Consider the following 8,096-nt stretch of genomic DNA (forward strand, 5'->3'; position numbering starts at 1 on the left):
AACTCTTCTTCGGTCTTCCCTATTCATTGTCCAGCTCTCACATGCATACAAGGTGATTGGAAATATCATGGCTTGTGTCAGGCGCACCAGTAGCACTTGTAATATTCTATGGATATTTTTCTGCATGCCCACCAAATTTAAATTCAGACAATGTGGTCACCAAATCCAAAATCATTCCTGAAGGAAATATTTAAGGCACTCCAGGACTAAAGCCCCCACATCTCAAAGAGACTCCAGAAGCTCTTGCCTTTCTCAAGGGTCTGATTTTCAGTTGTGTTGGTCTAAGGCCAAACCATTCAAGTTTATGATGTCCATGTGGATCTCAACCTAAAGCTCAAGTCAATGAGTCAATTTCATAGCTCTTTTTTTAGCAGTCCGAATTCATACAAAGTAATCTTGGGAGCCTCTCTACTCAGAGAGTCCTCCAATCCTTCCATAGACATCTAGAGAGTCTGCACTGAAAGATGTATTCAAAATCTACTATGACTTTCTGAGTTGGCTCAGTAGACCCACCCTCTGAAAACTATCCATCTTGGCATTTCTTGGAAGAATTTTCAACCACACCAAAGTCAAAGATGTGAATGCAAGTAGTAGTCTGGGTGTGTGGCTTTGGACCTGGGGCTTGATGACACAGGCTACATGAACCAGTATCATTAATTTAAAAATTATCTAGGAGGATGTGTAGGGCAGGCAGGCTGAGCAAAGAGGAATAGCCTGGTGAAGTAGACAATAGCATCAGTAAGAGTCAACTTTTCATATTCAAATGCCTACACATGTGCTGCAAAAAAAAAAAATCCCCTCAGCATAGGGCAAAGGGGAGGAATTTTGATGCCAATATATAAATATTGGTTGAAAAATTGGTACAGATATCTTTCCTTTTCCAGAACTATTGTTCCACTCTCTTTGTGTGTAGTCAATTATAACTTTAGAAAATACCCAAGTGTTGTAAATCTTTACTAATTTCTCTGTAATTAGTTGCTTGGATCAACAAAAAGGAAATTAAGAAGCTTGATTTAATTTCAGCAGGAATCTTAAAAAGCATAACAACAACAACAAAAAAAAAATAGCAAGGGGGCAGAGGGAACACAATGAAGAGGGTGCCATGACCCCTCAGCATCAAACAATAAAGCAAACCAAGACCCTTGGAGCTTGTCTGGCCCTGGCAAATAGCCATTTTTGTCTTTGAAGCCTTCAGTGATATTATTGAAATCCATCTTCAAAAACAGGAAACTGTGTGATTTTGAGTTTCTAGCAACCTCGCCCTTTCTTGTGAACCGCCAATCCATCCATGAGCTATTAACTGTAATTCACACTAAAATAGGATGGAAGCAGAAACAAAAGTATTTCCTTTCTCCTTTAAATTGCCATGTTTTCAAAAAGTGCACCAAAGCTGTGACTTCTATCCATTAGTGGGCCCAACAAACATCTTTAAAACGAGTTCCATAAAAAGGAGGAAGATGTATTTAGCTTTAGGTCTGTTTTTCATCTAGAATGAGGAGGAAAATTTGCTAATAAGAGTAGAAATGCTAACTTGCTTTGCATTAAAATAGTATGGGTAGTACTTAAAATGTGATGAATGATGAGAGACAGACTAGAGATGACAAGGAGAAAATAGGTCAGTGGGGGGCAGGAGGGGTGATATGGGGCACAGGTGATATGGGAAGCAGGAATTCACCAGCTTAAGGTGGCGTAGTGCCTAAGACATTTGACTGCTAACCAGAAGGCTGGCGGTTCAAACTCACCAGCCACTCCTTGGAAGGAAGGTTGGGCAATCTATTTCCATAGTGATACGGCCTCGGAAACCCAAAAAGTGGTCCCTATGAGTCAGATCCGGCTGGACGGCGGTGTGTTTTAAGGATCAAAGGTGAGAGATTGAGGATGACTCCAAGATTCTCAGCTCATGGATCTGGTTAGATGAGGGCACAGTTCTCCAAGATAGGAAGTACCATGGTCATGGAAAAAGGGACTGGAAAGTGTTGAGGATGGTCCTGACAGAAATGGAAGAAAATGAGCCAGCACTGCAGACTGCAAAGCAGCCAAGGAGGTTGAGGCTTACATAGCCACCTCCAGCTGGGGCTTGTCTGGAGGACACCAGAGGTCTTTGCCTGGTAGGTTCTGAAGGATAGTGTAGGGAGAAACCAGATTGCATTGGGTAGAAGCTCTGGTGGTGTAGTGTCTAAGGCATTTTGACTGCTAACGAGAAGGCTGGCAGTTCGAACCCACCAGCCACTCCTTAGAAAGAAGACTGGGCAATCTACAACCTACTTCCGCAGAGATACCACCTCAGAAACCCAAGGAGGGGTCACTAAGAGTTGGATCCAACTTGACGGCAGTGAGATATGATGATATGATGCTGCAGTAAAACTTTATTTACAAAAATAGACCTGTGTGCTATAGTTTACCACCCTCTGACCCTTCATTGTGAATATTAGAATTATATTCATCCATATAATGTAATATTTTATGACAGTAATAGATATCAATGTGTTGTTGTTGTTGTTATGTGCCGTCGAGTCAGCCCTGACTCATAGCGACCCCTCCTTGGGTTTCCGAGGCAGTATCACTACGGAAGTAGGATTGCCCAACCTTCCTTCCGAGGAGTGGCTGGTGGGTTTGAACCGCCAGCCTTCTGGTTAGCAGTCAAGTGCCTTAGCCACTATGCTACCAGAGCTCCCAAGATATCAATGTAAGGATGAGAAAACAAATATCCATGTGCTCTATTTGTCCTTTAATAACTAAATGGAAGCAGTCACCCCCTCTTTGGGCTACCAGCAGGAAAGTCATCAATCTCAAACAAAAACTGGATTTTTCCATTGTATAAATTTTGTTGTTTTTTGTTCTGATTCATTTAATTACTTCATTGTGCATCCAACAAACATTTATAAAGTGCAAACCTTATGCCAGGAGTTGTTCTAGGCAATACAGGGATAAGTTTGGTACCTTCTATTTTAACTGTGACTTTCAGTACTGTATTAACAGACCTATCATTAGATTCTTCAGAACCTGCTATTCACGCACAATCACCTCAATTATCCATGATGACAGAGATCAACAGCAGCACTGATAATGCAAGTGATTTATGGTTTACTTTAAAAGGCATTTGATGGGTTCTTGGTAGGGTGGAAGAGGGTGGGATTACCAAGAGGAGGGTACCAGTATGCTTTGCTGATGACTATGCTCATATGGTATATTACTTCTGTTCCCTAAGAGCAAGGAAAGTGAAGAATGTTTTGGGCCTCTCCAACAAGGGAGTTTGAGAAACATGGAGGAGTATTAATTTTATGTTAAAACAACACAGACCAAAAAAAAAAAATTAAAAAACAAACACATGCAAAAACAAACACAGACCTATTAGTGAACCATGTCAACTTCTTACCCTTAATACAAAGCTTAGGGCTCGAGCCCTCAGACCCCCCAACATGAGGCCCCCAATAAAATGTGTGAGCTGTGTGATGAGTTTAGTTTTCCCACTTAGAAGATCTGTCTCTCAAGATCATTAGGAGAAGTATGTTGTTGTTGTTGTTGTTGTTATGTGCCATCGAGTCGGCCCCGACTCATAGCGCCCCCCCTTGGGTTTCCAAGGCAGTATCACTACGGAAATAGGATTGCCCAACCTTCCTTCCGAGGAGTGGCTGGTGGGTTTGAACTGCCAGCCTTCTGGTTAGCAGTCAAGTACTTTACCCACTATGCTACCAGAACTCCTAAGGAGAAGTATATGGCTCTCTATATAAAGTGCCTGCACAAAGGGTACACTCACTGACTGCCACTTCCCTCATTCACTGGAGCCATCCAACCTGGTATACTGAAGATAGCATGGACTGCCAGAAGAATCATCAACAATTGGCCGAAATGTACTTTGGGATGAACCATTTCACCTGGGGCATGGATGCAGCATGCATGGAGCAATGGCAGCAGAAATATTCCTTAAACTAAGAAACTCTAAGAAGATTTCAAAAGGCAGCTTGAGAAGGCAAAGTAAAATATAATGAAATGTGCAGAGACCTGGAGTTAGAAAACCAAAAGGGAAGACCACACTCGGCATTTCTCAAGCTGAAAGAACTGAAGAAAAAATTCAAGCCTCGAGTTTCAATACTGAAGGTCTCTACGGGCAAAATATTGAATGATGCATTGTTGTTGTTGTTATGTGCCATCAAGTCAGACCTAACTCATAGCCACCCCTCCTTGGGTTTCCAAAGCAGTATCACTATGGAAGTAGATTGCCCCATCTTCCTTCCGAGGAGTGGCTGGTGGGTTTGAACCACCAGCCTTCTGGATAGCAGTCAAGTGCCTTAGGCACTACACTACCAGAGCTCCCTGAATGATGCAGGAAGCACAAAAAAAATGATGGAAGGAATGTACAGTCGCTGTACCAAAAATAATTGGTCAATGTTCAGCTATTTCAGGAGATAGCATATGATCAAGAGCCAATGGTATTGAAGAAAGGAGTCAAAGGTGAGCTGAGGGAATTGATGAGAAATAAGGCTCCAGGAATTGACGGAATACCCATTGAGATGTTTCAACAAACAAGATGCAGCTCTGGAGGTGCTTACTCATTTATGTGAAGAAATTTGGAAGACAGCTACCAGGCCAATTGACTAGAAGAGATCCATATTTGTGCCCATTCCAAAGAAAGGTGATCCTAAAGAATGTGGAAATTATCAAACAACATCATTAATATCACACACAAGTAAAATTTCGCTGGAGATAATTCAAAAACATTTGTATCAGTGTATTAACGGGGAACTTCCAGAAATGCAAGCTGGATTCAGAAGAGGGCAAGGAATGAGGGATACCATTGCTGATGTCAGATGGCTCTTGGCTGAAAGCAAAGAATACCAGAAAGATGTTTACTTGTATTTTATTGACTATGCAAAAGCATTCGACTATGTGGATCATAACAAATTATGGATAACATTGAGAAGAATGGAAATTCCAGAACACTTAATTGTGCTCATGAGGAACCTATACATAGACCAAGAGGCTACTATTTTGACAGAACAAGGGAATACTGCATGGTTTAAAAAATCAGGAAGGGAGTGTGCCGGGGTTGGATCCTTTCACCCTATTTATTCAATCTGTATACTGAGCAAATAATCTGGGAAGCTGGGCTGTTTGAAGAAGAACACAACATCAGAATTGGAGGAAGACTCTAACAACCTACGTTATGAGGATGACACAGCCTTGCTTGCTGAAAGTGAAGAGGACTTGAAGGACTTACTGATGAAGATCAAAGACTACAGTCTTCAGCATGGATTACACCTCAACATAAAGAAAACAAAAATCCTCACAGCTGGGCCAATAAGCAACATCACAATAAATAGAGAAAAGATTCAAGTTGTCAGGAATTTCATTTTACTTGGGTCCACAATCAATACCCATGGAAGCAGCAGTCGAGAAATATTGCACTGGGCAAATAAATATTGCACATCATATTGCACCGGGCAAATCTGCTGCAAAAGACCTCTTTAAAGTATGAAGAGCAAAGATGTCCCTCTGAAGACTAAGGTGCATCTAACCCAACCCATAGTATTTTCAGTTCCCTCATATGCACATGAAAGCTGCACAATGAATAAAGAAGACCGAAGAATGGATGCCTTTGAGTTGTGGTGCTGGCAAAGAATACTGAAGTTACCATAAACTGCCAGGAGAACCAACTAATCTGTCCTGGAAAAAGTGCAGCTGGAATACTCCTTGGAAGTGAGAATGGCCAGACTTTGTCTCACCTACTTTGGACATGTGGTCAGAAGGGACCATTCCCTGGAGAAGGATATCCTGCTTGGCAAAGTGGAGGGTGGGAGAAAAAGGATAAGACCCTGAATGAGATACATTGACACAGTGACTGCAACGATGGGCTCAAACATAATGGGGATTGTGAGGTCACAGGACAGGGCAGCATTGCCTTCTGTTGTATATAAGGTCGCTATGAGTTGGAATCAACTTGACAGCACCTAACAACAACTACAACGACATGCCACTGGTATTTCAAATACCAGCAGGGTCACCCACAGTGAACAGGTTTCAGAGAAGCTTCTATACTAAGACTGACTAGGAAGAAAGGCCTGATGAACTCCAAAAAATCAGCCAATGAAAGCCCTGATCTAGTGCTGGAAGCTGAGCCTCCTAGGTTGGAAGGTAACACACAGTAGCTACAACAACAGACTCAAACATACCAATCACCATGGAGATGGCACAGGCCCGGGCAGCATTTCATTCTATTATACATAAAGTCACTGGGAGCCGGAGCTGACGCCACAGCAACTACCAAGTTCTTCTGTGCGGGCGGGGAGGTGATGTACATTGTAAGGCGGTTAGCAGCTTTGCTGGCCTCTACCCACTAGGTACTAGTAGCACCCTCCCAGTTGTGACAAACAGAAATGTCTTTAGACATTGTCCAATGTCCCTTGGGAGGACACAATCACCCCAGCTGAGAACCACTGACTTCGATGATGACCTTCTACCCTGGCAGTTTGGCAGATTGTCCGAGGACTCAAATAAGCGAAACTACCTGGGCAATCTACTTCTAGAAAGATTTACCGCCTCGGAAACCCAGAGGGGGTCGATATAAGTCAGAATCGACTCGATCCAGTGAGATTGTTTTCTGGTTTACCTGGTGGCATAGTGCCTAAAGCACTTGACTGCTAACCAGAAGCCTGGTGATTTCAAACACACCAACCATTTCTCGGAAGGAAGACTGGGCAATCTACTTCTGCAGAGATACTGCCTCAGAAACCCAAGGAGGAGTCGTTATTAGTTGGATCCGACTCAACGGCAGTGAGTTGCTCGATGCACTTTCTTATCTCGTGGGGGGAGATTTTAATGTCCTAAGTCTATGAGTCAGTATCAACTTGATGGCAATGGGTTTGGTTTTGGTCTAAATCCCAGGCCACATCTCAGATACATTGAATCCGAATCTTACGGGGAAGATGGAGGCAGCTTTGAGATCTGCCAGGTGATTTCAGGGGCCAGCCAGCATGGAGACCCTCTACCCTCAGCAAACATGTATTTCTCAGGACTGGGTGTGTTGACTTCACCACTTGATGGGAGGATCTGAACATGTGTCATTACATGTGTGCATAGCATGAATCCATCTGTAGACAAATGCAGCATTTGCTGATAGCTTGCCAAAGCCAGCCGTTGTGTTGTGTCCTGAAGAAGCAAAGATGTGTTCTTGGCCTTGGAGGAATTATAATATAGTTGAAGAGGATCCTCAAAAGCTCGTTGAGAAGGGCTGGAATAGAGCCCGTACAGAGGAGAGCACAGAAGAGGGGCATTTATGATTTCTGAGCTGATGTGAGGGGGTTGACAAGGGAGGAAGAAGTAAATGAGAGAAGCCTTCTTTCTGAAGGGGATGAATGCCCTCATTTTTCAAAGCAGCCAGACCTGACAACTTACTGTTGCATCGAATTAAAACTTCTGCTAAGAATTAGAGAACATAATGAAATGTAAATTACTATGAAGCACTTAACCATTTACAGGGTTCTTGGTCGTGATACTTCCATTCCCTGTAGTAACAGCCCCATTGGATAAATCAGCAAAATTTGATTGGCTGTTAGGGCTTACATCACTAATTCAGGTTCCAGAGTATAGGTATTCCCAGTCCTTAGACCAGTAGTCATATCTTAGCTTTCTAGACATTTTCAAAACAAGTGGTAGGTTTTTCTAGCACCTTATTATAAATAATTACAAACAGCAAAGTTGAAAGAATTTTATAGAGAGCATTCATATTCTCACCACCTAGATTCAACCATTGGCATTGTGCTGGCATTGTTTATCATATACCCATCCATCTAGCCATCCCTCTGGGAGTCTCCCCCCAAAAAAAATTTAAAAAAAAACTCACTGCCATCAAGTCAATTCCGACTCATAGCAACGCCCACTGTATTTCCAAGGCTGTAAATCTTTATGGAAGTAGATTGACTCATCTTCCTCCCATGGAGCAGCTGGTGAGTTTGAACCACCAACTCTCTGGCTAGCAGCCAAATTCTTTACCCACCACACCGCCAGAGCTCCTTTTAGGAGTCCCTCCGTGGTACAAACAGTTAAGGAGCTCGGCTGCTAACCGAAAGGTTGGAGGTTAGAGTCCAGCCAGAGGTGAC

Source organism: Orycteropus afer, unplaced genomic scaffold (assembly GCF_000298275.1).
Source record: "Orycteropus afer afer isolate SDZICR_OR568_19922 unplaced genomic scaffold, OryAfe1.0 scaffold00304, whole genome shotgun sequence".
NCBI lineage: Eukaryota > Metazoa > Chordata > Mammalia > Tubulidentata > Orycteropodidae > Orycteropus > Orycteropus afer.